Here is an 18,187-nt window from a genome sequence, read left to right as displayed (position 1 = left end):
AATATGGGTGTTCTTGGACTCATTGGAATCATGGGAGGGTGAAGTTTGCAAATATGGTCAGAGGCAGGGGCGAGGCCACTATAGGCTTTGGTGTAGCCGCCGCTACACCAAAGGCGAAAAATTCGGTTAGAATTTCGTGATTTGCCACACCAATATTTACTGCTTTCATACTAATTGTCTACACAGTTTGCTTTGATTATATATTTTGCTACACCGAAATCAAAAACCTGGTCTCGCCGCCTCCGCTCAGAGGTATGGTTAGGGGTTGCTCTAAGGGTGGTCAAATGGGCGGTTTACAGGTAATGTACTTTTCAGGGCAGTTTGGTTACGAACAGGGTGTCTTCTAATGATCTTTTAACAGGGTTAGGTGGTCATCTAAGGTTGAAATTTGGTACAGTCATAGAGAGTAGTGTAGGAAAGGATGTGGTTGTATCGGCCGTGGTGGAAAGTGATGTGACTTCTATTTACGCGCATGTAGTCCCATAACTAGCCTACTTCCTATGCTTTTTAGTATGTATTAGGGTCGTTTCTTGTCTTTAGCCTCCTTTTATGCGTATTCTATGAGGTTTGGTGTCCTTTGTAGGATAAGAGCACTAACCTTGCCTAAATGGAGTAAAGCGGAACTAAATTGACGATATCTAACGACCAAGCATCAAAGAGGAGATTAATACCAAAGACCTAAGTCAATAAAGCGAAGAAAAAGGGAAATGATGAAGACCCCCACGACCCCTCAACGATCCCCACGGATCTTGAGGCAGTCAAAGAAGGAGAAACCTTGCTGGCTCACAATCCGAGCGGCTCAAGCCCAATCCCGGTGACTCAGCAGCCAATCCGAGCGGCCCGAGCATAGGACGAGCGTCTCCCCCTGCACAAGACGTGGGGCTCTTTCTGAGACTTGGAAGGCTCTAACCTCCTTTTAAAGGGGCCTAATCGTCATTTAAGCCCTTAGTAAACCTAATCCTTGTACTACTATAAATACCTCTTTTGTAATAATCAAGAGATTAAGCCCTCTTAGTAGAGGCAAAGCTTTCATTAGGAGTAGATTAGAATAGATTAATCTCAATCTTTCCACAAATTACACATTAATCTTTCCTTAATTATTGTTCAAGATTTATTATTGGGTAATTGAAGATTATTGGGTTATTATTGGAGAATTGACAACTCTTCATCAATCAATCAAGTTTTCTTCTATTATTATTTCCTTTCCATTTGTTCATCTTAATATTGGTATAATCTCTTTACTCTTTATTCTTTATTGTTTATTGTTTTACTCATTCATCATGTTTAGACTTGTTAATATGATTGACACCCTTGTTAGCATGTTTTCCATGATCATGAATGAGTAGTTTTCTAGCTAGGGTTAATGGGAGATTAGGGGAACTATAACATGGGGGTAGATCCATACTTAATCTAATATGTTTCCATGAGATTGCTTTCTTGTTGTAGTATTAACCTATGCACATATTATGTTTGATAAAATGCTAGACTATGAAACCTTGCATTTATACATCTCTTATGTATTCAACAAGACTTGTAAGATATAAACTAACTCGAGTCTTGTTAGACCATGCATAGAAGTGACTAGGAGGAAACTAAGTTGACTTGTAGGTGTTGTACAGTCTTGACCGATTCGGCTCCGGGACCCAAATCTTCCTAGGGATTGTAAGACATAAACTAACTCGATTCCACTACAATAATAATTGCTTGCATCTATGTAAACATGTTTGTATGATTTTCACCATGATTCCCTTATAAACCCGTGACAGCCTAGTACCTTTAATCAATTGTTTACATCTCTTAATTTATTGCTTGTTTTACTTTATTGCTTCTATTAGTTTAGACTCACCAACTCCAACCCAAATTAATTGTGACACTAGCATAAATTGAGATAGATAGACTTAGAACCCAAAGCACACCGTCCTGTGGATCGACCTCGACTTAACAACTAACTAGTTGTTTGTTGAGATTATAAATGTGTTTGATTGAGCGTACGACGACAACGTTCATCAAAATGGTGCCGTTGCCGGGGACGGTGTTTTGTGATTAAGTTCTTACTTGTTTGTCTATTTTTAATTGTGCTTTAGCCTTGAGGAACTTGTTCCTCAAGGTCGTTTTTACCGTTTTATATATTGTAGTTTCCATGTTTGTAGTTGTATCTTTATCTTGACTATGATGATGACCCAAGACTTGGTACATGGAGTTTGTGGTGGATCTTTTGAGTATGACTATGGGTATGGGGAGTTTGAAGAGAAAGTCAACACAAACCTACCTAACAACTCATATAATAAAATCTTAACTACTACCCCAAAATTTACCACCAAAATCCCCACATCCAATACCCACAATAAAAAGATGAGCCCAACTTTGACATTCAAAATATGGTTCTCCAAATGATGAAAGACCAACAAAATTTCTTCACACAAATGCTAGAAGAGAGCCAAAATAGGAACAAGCCAAAATAGGAACAATGTTCTCCAAAGCATTGTTACCTATGGTGAGGAGTTGGCAACCGAAGAAACCACCCAACCACCCACTCCTCACCAATTCTTAAGCATTGACCATGAATGTGAATTTGAGGTAATGACCTTTGATGAAGAAGATGTGAAGTGGGAAGAGCAATATCTTTGAGCTCTTGTGAATACGAAAGTGTGGTATTTGATGAAGAAGACATGAGGTTGAGTAAGCCAAATACTTTTAGCCTTTGTGAGTATGAGGATGTGACTTTTGATGTAAACATTGAGATGGTGGAGGAAGAATTAGTGAGGAGAAGTAAAGCCCCTATTTATGATTCATATGGAAAAAGCGATGATGATGAATCTAAAGAAGAAGATGATGAGGGAAAGATGGACTCAAATGATAAATAGAGTTGTGAGATCAACTTTCTTGAGGAAGCCATTCTTGAGAAGTTTGAAGATTGGTTCGATGAAGAGGAGGAATGCCTTCATGATAACCTTTTCGCACCCACTATGGAGTTCATGATAGTTGGAGATGACATTATGGAGCTTCTCTCGAAAGTCAAATCGTCATACAAGAATTACTTAGTGGAGAAGTGATAAGGCTAAAGTCGTATCACCTTAATCAAAGTAAACCTAAAATACTACTAACAAAATAGCTAGCGGTAAGTCAGGGTCGAATCCACAGGGAGGCGGTGATTATCTAGTTTGTTTATATTTAAATCTGTCTTAAAGTAACCAATTGTGGGGTTTTGTTTTGTTTTTATGCTAACCAACTAATTGCAAGTAATTTAAAGGGCAAATAACAATAATATTAAAGGTCTAGGATTTCCGGTTCACTAGGTCAATTATATGGGGTCTATTAATCAATTGCTAGATCTGTCAAGCTGTCTAAGGTCATAAGATCGGTCGACTCTATTATGCCCTTTAGATCGATTCTAACATGCGGTCGCTATAATTAGATACAATCTATTTGATTATCGCAGCCTATATTAATTCTAACCCGGTCGGTAAAAGATTAATTCGCTACACTAATTAACAACTCAGGCCTAAGTTAATTAACTAGAATAAGAACAATAATCAAACGACAACTTATATGATTTCCCTAGCAATTAATCAATTTTTCCCTTTTAATTAACCTAGATCCCCTTCATCCTAGATGAGGTATTTAGCTACTCACGACTAAAGCAATAACAACAATAATAGTAATGAAAAGCATGATGAACAATAATAAAGATGAACAAGTAATTGAAATAGTAATTATTGAAAGATTAGAACAATACCGTAAAATAGCAATGTTTAGATCTAGAAGGAAGGACAATAAATAAACTAAACTAAGTATTTGAGAGAGTTTTCTAAGGTAGCTATACTAAACCTATGTAAAATAAAGCATAATATAACCTAGAGTACGAGTTTTGGTATTTATAGTAGTCATAACCGACTTAAGGAAATTTGCGGAATATTGCGGAAACTAGTGGTTCCTCGATCGAGCCAAGGTGCACTCGATCGAGGCACCAATTCCCAGATACCCCAACTCTCGACATTGCAAAGTTTATTGATTAGGTTGGTTCCTCGATCGAGTCGAGAGGTGACTCGATCGAGCATGAAGTTCCTCGATCGAGCCAAGGTTGACTCGATCGAGGCACCAATTTCCTGCTTCGCGCACTGAACTTCAAACGGCCGCCATTTCTTCGTTACCTGTCAGAAACAAGCGATTTTTGTGGCGTTGGAAAGCTAAGAAGATAAGATTTTACCTCCAATTAGAATCACTTGAAAATCTTTTGTAGAACTCGAGATATGGCTATTTAAAGTAGCCACTTGTAATAAGAAGCTCTTTTCTTCGTGTTTTCTTCTTAACTTCTCTTCCTTCATTCTTATGGATTCTCGTGCCATGCTTCGTGTACCCCTTCATGCCCACTCCGCGATGCTCATTTCATTCCTTTGCTCCTTAAATGCATCATTCCTGCATTAAACATCAAAAGGCGGAAGTATCGACATTCTAACTTAAAAGGCATGTAAATGCTATAAACTAGCACGAAAACCGTATCAAAAGCAATTAAGGGGAGGCATAAATATGTATATAATTATGACTCATCAAACTCCCCCAAACCATCTTTTTGCTTGTCCTCAAGCAAAGCAACACACAATACAAAAGGCAAACATACAAATGGCAAATAAACAACTCAGAGCTAATGTTGACGCACATATAAATCCCAAGCTATCCATATTTGTAACAAAGTAATGACTAAAGTGTACCAATAAAACAAATTCAAAGGTACGGGAAATAGAAAACGTAGCTCAAGTCTCAGGTCACCATACTATAGACAAATGCCAAATACCTTTCGATTTTGCAAGACAAATTTGTCGGATTCTCGCAGATTCACTCATGCACTCATAAGTATTGTAAGGGTGAGTTATATGTGAAGATAGAGAGAAGTATAAACACTCACTCAACTTATGAGACATGCATGCAATCTAATGTGATAGAAATTTCCTCAACTAATATGCAATTACCATATGTAGACAAAAGTACATGTATCAAGGACAATAAGGGTGGCAAATGGGTTAAAGGGATAGAAATGGTTTGTGCCAAAGCACGTTATGGATAAGTGGAGCTAAGACGGTAGTCGCAGCGCTAACCAAAACAAAAACCAAGTCTTTGATAATAAATACACCCAAATTAGAGAAATAATCTCAACTTTACAACACACGAGAGTGAATGATGTACTCTCCAAATATGTATTAGACTCTAACAACCATCCTTTGATCCTTGACAAAACCAAATGAAGCAATCTCTTTTCTTTTTCTTTTCTCTTTTTCAATATTTTTCGATTTTTCCTTTCTTTTTTTTCTTTTCTTTTTTTTTCTTTTTTTTTCTTTTTCTTTCGCTTCATATTTTTCTTTTTCCAACACAAGGATACAACACAATCGCTAAAAGTATTTTGCTATACCCACATGACAACAATAAGTCCCAACCCAACCATAATAGCAAAATAGACATGATAAACAAGCAACTGCGACTGTCCCGAAAAGGTAGGCAAATTCTTGGATTGTAGCTAATAGGATGTAATTTAAGATTGGCTACAAGGGTTCAAACGGGCTAACAAAAGGATAATATAAGGCTTATTTGAACGGTAAGAACCGCCTATCCACATGTACTTAGTCAAATGAAAGCAATAAAAGCATCAAGAAATCAATGTCACACTTATGCAGTTTGATATTACATATTCCACAAGAAGAAACCACACTCAAGCCTAATTGACAATGAGATCAGTTTATTGATGATCCTGGCCTAGGAAGCTCTATAGACCTCAGAATTTAAGTTGTTTACCAACATAATTGTGTCAAATCTAATTAATATAAGGCATGTCAAATACGGCTAAGACTTGAATTAGGAGCTTTGTTTTCATGGCTAACGAGTCAAAACAATGTACATAAACAACTATTTGAGATTCAAATGCAAAAACAATGCAATTTAACATCATAGTTATCTAATTCACCAAGACTCGACTTAAAATAAAGGAAAAGACATGTTTTTGTGTCTTGAAAGTTTTTTAATTTTTATGGATTTTTGATATAAAAGCACACAACATTAAGTAAATCACACAACATAATTAAACTCCTCCCCCAAACCTAAATGTCACAGTGTCCTCATTGTGACGCTTACAGCATAACAATCACACACAAATACAGTAACCTAAAGGACACAACTAACAAAAGGAAAGGAAAAGAAATAGATAATGCAATTAAAGAAGGTACAAGGGAAGAGAATACCAGGTAAGAGCAAAGAAATTCCTCCAAACCAGCCGCAATTGGGAACAATCAAAACATCTCAAAGCTCTTAATAGTCGATCATAAATCTGCGCATGTGCTACACAAAAGCATAAGTAGCACCAAGATATAACAGGAGCATATAAAATCAATGTTAAAGACCGTCTCAGCATATCAAATTTTTGATGACAATTATCGCAAAACTGCATCAAATTGTTAGTCCAACCAAGAGAATATGGAGTATCAAAACACAAAGTAGAAGTCATACGAGGTAATTTTTCACTCACCACACCAGTAATCCTCATGAAATTATCGTCAATAATTACCTCTTGGTCAGGAGGTCTACCACTCCTAATGTCAGAATTGGTGGCAAAAGAATATATTACATCAACCGTGCTTGGAGTATTCACTGACTCATATACGTTCTCGTTTCCCTTGTTGATAGGCTCTATCCCATATATTTCAGCCTCTAAAGCATCCAGCTCAACTTTCCAAATGGGAGATTCACCTGTACATATCTCAAAACATATCAAAGCATCTGAAGGGTCCTTAGTGAAGAACCCTTTTATGATGGTAAGACACATAGTAAGCCGTGGAATTTTGGCCTCGTAATTATGGGAACGAATCCAATCATTCCATCTATGCATGTAATCACGAAAGTTCTTATCTTCACCCTATAGAAACTCGATGGAAAACATTAGAACGGTCTCGAGGAACTGATGTTCCCTGAGACAAAAGACAGACTAAACAAAAACAAACAGAAAAATTGTTGCCTCCCCGGCAACGGCGCCAAAATTTGATAAGGTTATTTCAGTCGTTTGCCTTAATCAAAATAAATCCTAGCTTAGTACTAACAAAATAGCTAGCGGTAAGTCAGGGTCGAATCCACAGGGAGGCGGTGATTATCTAGTTTGTTTATATTTATATCTGTCTTAAAGTAACCAATTGTGGGGGTTTGTTTTGTTTGTATGCTAACCAACTAATTACAAGTAATTTAAAGGGCAAAGAAAAATAATATTAAAGGTCTAGGATTTCCGGTTCACTAGGTCAATTATATGGGGTCTATTAATCAATTGCTAGATCTGTCAAGCTGTCTAAGGTCATAAGATCGGTCGACTCTATTATGCCCTTTAGATCGATTCTAACATGCGGTCGCTATAATTAGATACAATCTATTTGATTATCGCAGCCTATATTAATTCTAACCCGGTCGGTGAAAGGATTAATTCGCTACACTAATTAACAACTCAGGCCTAAGTTAATTAACTAGAATAAGAACAATAATCAAACGACAACTTATATGATTTCCCTAGCAATTAATCAATTTTCCCCATTTAATTAACCTAGATCCCTTTCATCCTAGATGAGGTATTTAGCTACTCATGACTAAAGCAATAACAACAATAATAGTAATGGAAAGCATGATGAACAATATTAAAGATGAACAAGTAATTGAAATAGTAATTATTGAAAGATTAGAACAATACCGTAAAATAGCAATGTTTAGATCCAGAAGGAAGGACAATAAATAACTAAACTAAGGATTTGAGAGAGTTTTCTAAGGTAGCTATACTAAACCTATGTAAAATAAAGCATAATATAACCTAGAGTACGAGTTTTGGTATTTATAGTAGTCATAACCGACTTAAGGAAATTTGCGGAATATTGCGGAAACTAGTGGTTCCTCGATCGAGCCATGGTGCACTCGATCGAGGCACCAATTCCCAGATACCCCAACTCTCGACATTGCAAAGTTTATTGATTAGGTTGGTTCCTCGATCGAGTCGAGAGGTGACTCGATCGAGCATGAAGTTCCTCGATCGAGCCAAGGTTGACTCGATCGAGGAACCAATTTCCTGCTTTGTGCACTGAACTTCAAACGGCCGCCATTTCTTCGTTACCTGTCAGAAACAAGCGATTTTTGCGGCGTTGGAAAGCTAAGAAGATAAGCTTTTACTTCCAATTATAATCACTTGAAAATCTTATGTAGAACTCGAGATATGGCGCTTTAAAGTAGCCACTTGTAATAAGAAGCTCTTTTCTTCGTGTTTTCTTCTTAACTTCTCTTCCTTCATTCTTATGGATTCTCGTGCCATGCTTCGTGTACCCCTTCATGCCCACTCCACGATGCTCATTTCATTCCTTTGCTCCTCAAACGCATCATTCCTGCATTAAACATCAAAAGGCGGAAGTATCGACATTCTAACTTAAAAAGCATGTAAATGCTATAAACTAGCACGAAAACCGTATCAAAAGCAATTAGGGGGAGGCATAAATATGTATATAATTATGACTCATCAAGAAGCTCAAAGACAAAGCTAAGAAGGAGCCTACTTGTGGAAATTTGGCACCCACTATCCCAACTCCTAAGACATCCCATCATAAATGCCATGAATGTTCACCTTCTATCCTTGAAGGATTGATTAGTCCAAGCATTTGCGTCATCAACTTTGGAAGAAATAGGAGCAACCGGAAAAGCCCCCATGACAAGAATCTCAAGTTTGCTAGTTGCAAGAGCCGGGAAGGCCATCATGACAAAGCAAATGAGAAGAGGAAGGAGTTCAAAAGGAAGTCCCTCATGGATTGGCCCTACTCTATTATAAAATGGTTCAAAACCTACTCATTCTTACTTGAGGACCATTCGCAAGCATTTGACCAACTTTTGAGAGCATTGAGCACTATGGATAACAAAATTCGTCGTTCTAAATTAGTTTGGTGGAGTCCTATCTTAAACCACCATTTGTAATATATTCTTTTAAAATCTCCACATTGTACTATAATTATTGCATTGTACATATTTCCTTTAGTCCCTATTTGAGAGATGTGAGGGAGAGTTCTCATCTACTCTTTGAGCCATTTTTCAGGAAAAGAAAAGATAAGAAGGGATCACAAAAGGGTGCAAGGGAATGGCTTGACTTAAAGCCTTCAAAATACACGATTATAGGCCAGGACGCCCGTCCTAAGAGCAAGACGCTCGGCCCGTACCTGGAAGAAATGAAGAAAAGCTTGCTGGTTAAAAATCCGCACAACTTTTACCCAAGACAACCGACTTAACTCTTAAGTCGCCCGGACAGTCATCAGGTCGCTCAACCCGAGCTCCAACTCAAAGGCAAGAAATTCACTGGATGGGAATCTGTGCGGTTTTTCATCAGAACGCCCGACCCAGTCCACGAGTCGCTCGGGCAGACTTTTAGACGCCCGGGTCAGAACAAAATTTTGTAGGGCTCTTTCACTAGACGCCCGAACCTAGCCCTTTACCCGCTCGTCCCAACACCTTTCTTCGATATAAACGTCCCCCACCATCCCTATTCCCTTCTCTTATCAACATCACAACCACATCTCGTCATCTTCCTTATAATCCCCATCACAAAAACCCCATCACAATCCTCAATCCAAGGTTTTTGAACAAGTCCCTACCAAACCACGTCAAGCAAGAATGAATCTAAGGAGCAAGAGCGAGAAGGCCACCGAGACCGCGCCCAAGCATCGCAAGGGTGCTACTTCAACCGCCTCACGGGAGGTAAGGGGCCGAGAGAATGAGATGATACCGGATGTTGCACAACTTGAGTATTTTTCGTAGGTACACTTCACCAAAAATGAACACCGCCAACGATTTGAGCAATTGCTTGGTAAGGACTATGAACCTACTCAACTCCTCGATCTTGATGTGTTAGAAATACTTGGCATAAGGCATCAAAAGGAGTTGTTTTTCGTTGGTTTGGGTCTTGAGAAGATGTTCTATGCCCAAGAGGACAGTTACTTGAGCCTCACACTAGAGTTTTTATGTAGCCTTCGTGTTGTCACCAATCGACAAAAGAATGTCGGTATGGAATTCCGCCTTTGCAATACGGACCATAGGATAACCTTAGACCACTTTGCGAGAATTTTCGGTCTTGAGGTACCAAGGGATGACACCGACAAGCCCTCCGACTTTATTGTTGTTAACCACCTTTGGAGGACCATTTCTGGGAGAGAACTCCATTCCTACAAAAAATGCTATACTTTTGCTATCCAACATCCGATGATTAGGATTAGCGAATGGTTCGTGGCCGGAACTATAAATGGAAGGCTATAGCAAGACAAGTGTACCCTTCTCGACTTGACCTTTCTAGAGTCTTACTTGAATGTGCAAGAGACAAGGCCCTACAACTTCAACACAACCCTTGAGATAATTACAAGATTTAAAGACTTTGCAAAGGGGAATTCTCCAATCAAAACCTTTGTGATGGGAGGCCTAATTACAATTTTGGCCAATAAACTTTGCCCCGGGTTCAACGATGACGGGAGATATGAATAGCTTAAGGGAAGCACCTTGATCGATGATGATACTATCTTCAACCACCACCGGTGGTGTAGATACAATCAAGTCGGAAGTGTAGAGTGGTTCACTAAGGGATGCACACCACTTATTCTCATGGGGTGGAACATACCACCCACCGAGCCCCCCTTGAGCCGGTACTCACCAAGGCCAAGCTACCTCTTCCGCATTGAGATCCTTGACCACCCACCACCAAGAGAAGAAGCACCTCATCGACCTCGCGAGTTGCCGGAATGGGGTGACGCACCACCAACTTATGTACCCATTCTACCCTACCCCATACCACATGTACCATTCACTCCTCGAGATCCGGGAGCTCCATCCATGAGTGAATTGATGAAGCTCATGAAAAATGTTGATCTTCGAGTGCACGATGGGAGGGTTGACAATTACTTGGCCCAATACCCCTCTTACTATAACATGGCTCAACAAGGGTACATCAACCCTAGAGGCCCTCATCCATCTTGGGCTCAACCACATCTCTTGTTCCCTAACTATGGCAACCAAGGAGGGAACTTTGGCAACCAAAGTGGGGGATTCTATTGCCAAGGAGGAGGCTATGACCAAAGGGGATCTAGCGGACATGGAGGCCGCAATGATGACGATGATGATGAGTAAGATGGCAAGAGGTGGCTAGTCACACCACCTCCATTTGCGATACCGTCCTTTAGTACCAAAAATAAATACCTAAGACAACTAACAGAAGCTAGCGGAAGTAGGGTCGATCTCCACAGGGAGGCTATTATATCTATTTGCTATCTAAGTCTGTCAGGTAACAAATGGGGGTTTTAAGTTGATTTCTAATAAACTAAAAGGATTAAGACAAGAGAATAAAGCAATAAGAATAAAGAGAAATAAAGATGTGATCAATTAAAGAGAAATATGTCAGGAAGTCGGTTCACCATGGCAGTTAATCAACTCAGTCATAAATAGTTCAGACGATCTAATGTGAGAAGGGTAAGGGAAAGGTCCTTCCGGTCCGTTATCCGCCCTAGAATACAACTAACTTAACTTCCGTCCTCATTAGTGTGGTCTACTGTTCATAACAGGTCTGTTCATTCCAATCTTCCGATCTAGGTCTGAATTTAACCATTTAACTAGTTTAGAAGCGTGCACTCAACTAAACGATTACAATTATATGGTCATAAAACAGTTCTCACAATATAATCATCTGACCTATTCACGACATCGTCAACTCACTACCATGGCTCCCCTAATCGTAACATAGAGAGAATTAGCTACTCATGCTATTAATGAAACAAACAATAATAACAATGAATAAACTAGCGGAAAACATAATAAAAGAGTAATAAAGATTAATCATAAACTAATAACAATAATTAAACAGAAATTAAGAAGCAAACGATTAAGAGCAAAGGGAATTAGATTGAGTATAAAGAGTAGAGAAAGATTACAAAGAGATGAATCCGGCAATAAGAACACAAGTACGTAGCAAAGGAGAAAGTAGGAGCAAAGTGTCTGCTTAAAGTAATTAGGGACTGATTAAAGAGTGATGCAGGAGCAATGTGTAAAACGAAATATTGGAAAGGATTCTGTCGAAATGAAAATTATTGAACACTCGACAGGACTGTTCAGAATGCTCAAGTATGATTCAGGCAAATTCACGTGTTTACTTGGCATCCAAGGTAGTGATGTCGAGACTTCTTACCAAAAGGAGTCATATCCTAGTTTAATTATATTAGGTAATAAGTATTTTGTGTTCAAATAGGATTATCTTACTTTCCTAAATCGTGTGGAATTAGTTTAGCTTATTTAATTTCGAATAAGATTAGGAAAGGTTAGCTTATATCCTAATTCTAGTCAAGTTAGGAAAACTTGTTATTTCCTAATCCTAGTTTAATTAGAGTACTTTAAATCTGGTTGTATTTTAATTATTATTAGTTTAATAACTTTCCTAGTTAGTTTAGGAAAGGAGTACAAGCTAAGGAATTAGATCTCGAGTCAGATTTGTGACATCGAGTAGGATTAGGAAAGATAGCTTATTAGTCAAGCTAAGTAGGAGTATAAATAGGGCCTCTTGTAACCCTATTTTTCAGATTATGAGATTAATAAAAAAACGTTCCCTGTGTGAGAACAATCAAGTTTTAAAGCTTGCGAGCTTTGGCTTTCAGATCTTCTTTGCGAGGTTGATCATTTGAGTGTTTCGAGTTCGTACCTTGCGAGGCGGAGAGCGAGATTCACCATACTATCCCTGTTACTTTGTTACTTTGTTACTTTGTTACTTTTCACGTTATAACAACAGTTTCAGTTAAATTCCGCTGCGTTAATCCTAAAATACTTAGACGAACAGACCAACAAACTGTCAGATTTACACGATTTTATCCTATTCTGCATAAGAACAGTCTGTCGATCTGTTCAACCTAATTCGTCCAAGTTATTTTACATCAAAGAGTGTCAAAAAAAGATGTTTAACCTAATGACGTCTTCACCTTATATAGGGAAGATTTTATTAACTAAAATATTAACTAATCACGGAATAAAATCCCGTGTAAATAAGCAAACCTCTCGATCGAGGCATTTCATTCCTCTCGATCGAGCAATTCTTCAACAAAACTTCTCAATCGAACAAGAAGAACGTTCGATCGAGGACCTCTAATTTAGCCCACTTCGATCGAGTTCAGCAGGGACTCGATCAAACTCCAACAACCGTCAAAACCTCTCGATCGAGTACTCAGCAACTGAAAACAGCTTGATCTTCATTTGGTCAGCTTCTAAGAACTCCTTCACGCTTCCCGAGACGTAGAACTCCGCTCTAAATCCTCCATCTCTATAAATGCATGCTAGGGGGATTGAATAAGGCACGATTTCACCACTTTGAAGTCCGTTCCTGCAAATGAGACGAAACAAACCAAAGTAGCCTATTCGGGGCATTTTGCAATACAAAACTATGAAAACGATATAGAAATGCGTGCAATAAGAGGATAAAAAGACTATATAAATTGCACGTATCAAATCTCCCCAAACCGAACCTTTACTCATCCTCGCGTAAACTAAATGCAAACTAATGGAACGGAAATGAAAACTCAGAGCTAGCTATAAATTGTCTACTTAAACCGTTTAATGCAATCAAAACTGACATTTATAGCTACAACAGTTGGTTTAAACAACTAGTCAGATGGACTAAAGAACAAGGAAAAATGGTTCACAGCAAGGCACTAATATTGTTCTAGGGACTTAATCGTCATTTAAGCCCTTAGTTACCCTAATACTTGTACTTAACATAAATACCCCATTGTGTTAGGGGATTAATCACCAAGTTATAATTTAGCATTAGTCAAGTTTATACATTATTAATCTAGTTTTAATCAAGTTATATTTACTCAATTCAATATTAATCAAATCTTAATTCCTCTTTAATCATTCAAGTGTTCTTAGTATTAGTTGTGTAATTTGAAGATTATTTGGGGTTTATTGAAGACTTGTAGCGCAAACGAGGTTTATGATGTCCATAAATAAGCTGAACTGTCGACCTGACAAGAGCTTTAAAATTGGACTCTCACGGGTTACTCTTCTCTCATGAAGCAAACGGTAAGTATATAAGTGTAAGAGAAGAAGAGAAAATAGTCACTCACCTAAACTAGGACCCACATAAACATGTTTGCAACAAAAATGATAGACAATTCTAATCACCATACATACATTCCAACCAAACAATGTCTGTCACAGCCGAGGGCTTACAAAAATTATGGTTTAGTGAGGCAATGGGTAAGAAAAAGGCAAAACAATTATGGGATATGTGGAGGTAATACGTCAAGCTAGCACCTAAACAATCCGATACTAAGCATATCCGATTCTCAGCCAATTATAAAATTTATCACAAGTACCCTTCTAAGGCACACAAACTCACTAACCAAAACACAACTCCTCAGAAGATATAAGTAATGCATAGGAGTAAGACCGTCACAAACTTCCCTTTTTTACACGGCCCGTTTTTCTTTTTCTCTTTTTTCTTTTCTAATTCTTTTCTCATTTTCCTGCCCACATCTTTTCTTCTTTTTTTTTTTTTTCATTTTTTCATTTCAATTATTTTTCTTCCAATTCCAACATATCCTCCTTTCTTTTCTTTTCTACCAACTCCAAACAAAATAAAACGAACCAACTTGCATCAATGGAAAATATACCGCAAAACACACTAAACTAGCTTGACAGGCAGGCTTAATTTTGGGTGTAGTTAAGGGTAAAAAAGGCTAACTTTGGCTAATGTGGAGCTAAATAGGTGAAAATGAAAGAAAGGGAAAAATTGCAAGCGCCTCCGTGTATGTGACACCGACCACAAACTCGAATGTATGCAAGCAAAAAGCAATCGAATTTCATAAAAGTGCAAATTAGTGAACATGTTATGCAAGGAGTATACTACTCTCAATTCCTACATGAACTGGTCATGAATGACACCAGTTATACGACTCTAAAAACTTAGAAATTTTGAGGTAGTTTGCCAATTTTATCAGGTCAAGTCAATATGTTAAGCTGTATTTTTGACATTAACTCGTAGAGTATGTGCATGACAAAGCTAATAAAATGTCAATCTGTTGCAAGGCTTAAGTGAATTGACAAGTTACAGTGCAATATCATCACAGAAATCTACCGTTCCGACTCGACCTATATGCAAAAATAAACGTGAAATATTTTTTAATTTTTTTTTGAATTTTATGATTTTTTTTGAATTTTTATTATTTTTGCAATTAAAACAACAATGCAAGCAGAAAATAAACGTGAATGCAAAAACAAATGCAAATGCAGACTCAAAGGATGCAATACCCTCCCCAAACCAAAACGAACAACGCCCTCGTTGTCCTCCAGCATACACCAGCAGTATATATATGGGAAAAGGAATAAATACAGCCAATAAATGAATGAAATAAATAAATAAATGGAGATGAAAAATAAATAAAGCAGAAATACTTACAAAATGTACGAACTTCGCCAAACCACCCAGAAAACTGGGGAAGTGAGTAGACTAGCAGCTACTCGTCAGCCTCCTCCTCCTCATCAGCCACCACAAATTCGGGCCACGCTCCTGCTCCCGTCTCCTCCTCTCGTCAGCTCTAGCTCTCTCTTCCTGCTCAGCTGTGTCCGCCTCGCTCTCCGGCTGTGGGTACCCCTCCGCCGGGTACCGGTAGAAAGAAGGGTGTGGCCAGCCGTCTGGAACGGGACGTCCTCTCCTCATGTGGTACTTGTATAGAGGGAAAAAGACAAATGCCTGGTCCTGCTCTATACGAGCCACTCTCCTGCACATCTCAAGGAGCAAACCATCTCGACGCCCTTGGTCTATAACCTCGGGCGCCTCAAAGGGTGGAGGAGGAACAAAGTTAGCCGGCAGAACCGGCTGTGGGACTGAAGGAGTAGGGATAGGGGTCGGTGTAGGCGTAGGCGTAGACGTGGACGTCTGCCTAGCCTGAGTCGGTGTGGACCCCTCCCCAGTCTCCGGTCTCTTCCGCTTCTTAGAAGCGGGAGGAACAAGTGAAAGGTGGTAAGAAGGTAGAGGTGGAGGTAACCTACCCGACACAGTGGTCAAAGGTAAAAGACGGGGTAGGTCGGGAAAAGGTAAGGTCACGGACTCGGAACCACTAATCTTCCAAGTCCGCTGGTCCTTAGCTAACCAAACATCGCCAGCATGGCGTCAATGTCAATGTACACGTTCTTATCTAAATGTGTCAGGCCACGGGGACAGTCAGTAAAGAGGCTATGGGCAATGTAGGATGCCAACCCACCACAGGAAATCGTGCCCTTCCTCTTTTGCCCGACAACGTTAAAATGTTGAGCCGTCAGATAAGCAATGTTAAGAACAAAAAGGCCAGCACTATCAATGTTCAAATAGCCCGCTAAAATAGACAACTTAACGTGATTAACGTTGTTAGGCTCGTGGCGGCCAAAGATCGTCTCCCCGAGGAGATGATGAAAGTAACGGGCTGGAGGAAGATGGATGTGAGCCACCTTCCTCTGGTCAAAGGGAGTCTGTGCAATAGTGCCCCAAAGTAGAGCCAGGAGCTTTCTAGGAGCCTTCTGAGGGCCGTCACTAGTCAAACCTAACCTCCTCCCAAACTCAGCTAAGGTCCAAGTGAAGGTCCGGTTAAACAGTCGAAATGAAATACAAGAGCTCCCTGGGTCAGTGTCAAAGGCAGCGGATGAGAAAGTGATGGAGCGTTGTCGTCACATGCCAAATCAAACACATTTATATTTCTCAACAAACAACTAGTTAGTGGTTAAGTCGAAGTCGATCCACGGGACGGTGTGCTTTGGGTTCTAAGTTTATCTATCTCAATTTATGCTAGTGTCACACTTGATTTGGGTTGGAGTTGGTGAGTCTAAACTAATAGAAGCAACAAAGTAAAACGAGCAATAAATTAAGAGATATAAACAATTAATAAAGGTACTAGGATGTCATGGGTTCATAGGGGATTCATGGGAGTAGATCATACAAACATGTTCTCAATTAGAAGCAAGCATTTATTGTTGTGATGGGATCGAGTTAGTGTATATCTTACAATCCCTAGGAAGACTTAGGTCCCGGAGCCGAATCATCTAGATTGTATAACACCTACAAGTCGACTTAGTCTCCTCCTATTTAACTCTATACATGGTCTAATGAGGCTCGAGTTGGTTTATGTCTTACAAGCCTCATTGAAAGGATATGAGATGAGTAAAAAATGCAAGGATTCATAGGCTCGTATGTCATCAAACATAACATGTGCATAGGTTGAAATCACAACAATCAAGCAAATTGATTATGAAAACATATTAGATTAAGCATAGATCAATCCCCATGTTTGTTTCCCCTAATACCCCACTAGTCCTAGTTAAGTAACTACTCACTTATTATCGTGGAAGACATGTTATCAATGGTGTCAATCATTACTACAAGTATAAACATGATGAGAAAATGAGGAAATAAACAATAAAGAGTAAAGAGTAAAGAGATTATACCAAACGTAAGATGAACAATTGGAAAGGAAAGAATAATAGAAGAAAACTTGATTGATTCATGAAGAATTGTCAATTCTCCAATAATAACCCATTAATCTTCAAATTACCCAATAATAAACTTGAACAATAATTAAGGAAATATTAATGTGGAATGATTGAAATTAATCTATTCTAATCTACTCCTAATATAATCTAAGAAAGGTTTGCCTCCCCTAAGAGGGCTTAGCCTCTTGATTATCACAAATGGAAAATATATAGTGGTACTTCATTAGTGATACGGTCGTTTCTGTACCAAAAATAAAACCTAAATATACTAACGGAAGCTAGTGATAAGCAGGGTCGATCTCCACAGGAAGGCAAGGTATCTATCTATAGTTCGTCTATCTAGGTCACAAATGGGGTTTTGTATTTGATTTTCTAAACTACTAAAGGTTTAAAGGGAAGAGAAATAAAGTAAGAGCAGTAAAGTGAGAAAATGTGATAAAAGTGATCAGATAAGAGAGAGTATGTCAGGATTTCGGTTCACCATGGTAGTCTATCGATTCAGTTGCAAATAGCCTAGACAATCTATTGTGAGAAGGGCATGGGAAAGGTCCTTCCGGTCCGCTATCCACCCTAGAATTCCACTAACTTAACTTCCGTCCTCATTAGGATAGTCTACTATTCATAGCAGGTCTGTTTATTCCAATCTTCCGATCCA

The sequence above is a fragment of the Silene latifolia genome, chromosome 1 (genome assembly GCF_048544455.1).
Source record: "Silene latifolia isolate original U9 population chromosome 1, ASM4854445v1, whole genome shotgun sequence".
NCBI classification, from domain to species: Eukaryota; Viridiplantae; Streptophyta; class Magnoliopsida; order Caryophyllales; family Caryophyllaceae; genus Silene; species Silene latifolia.
The sequence above is the reverse complement of the archived record's forward strand: the minus strand, read 5'-3'. Positions refer to the sequence as shown.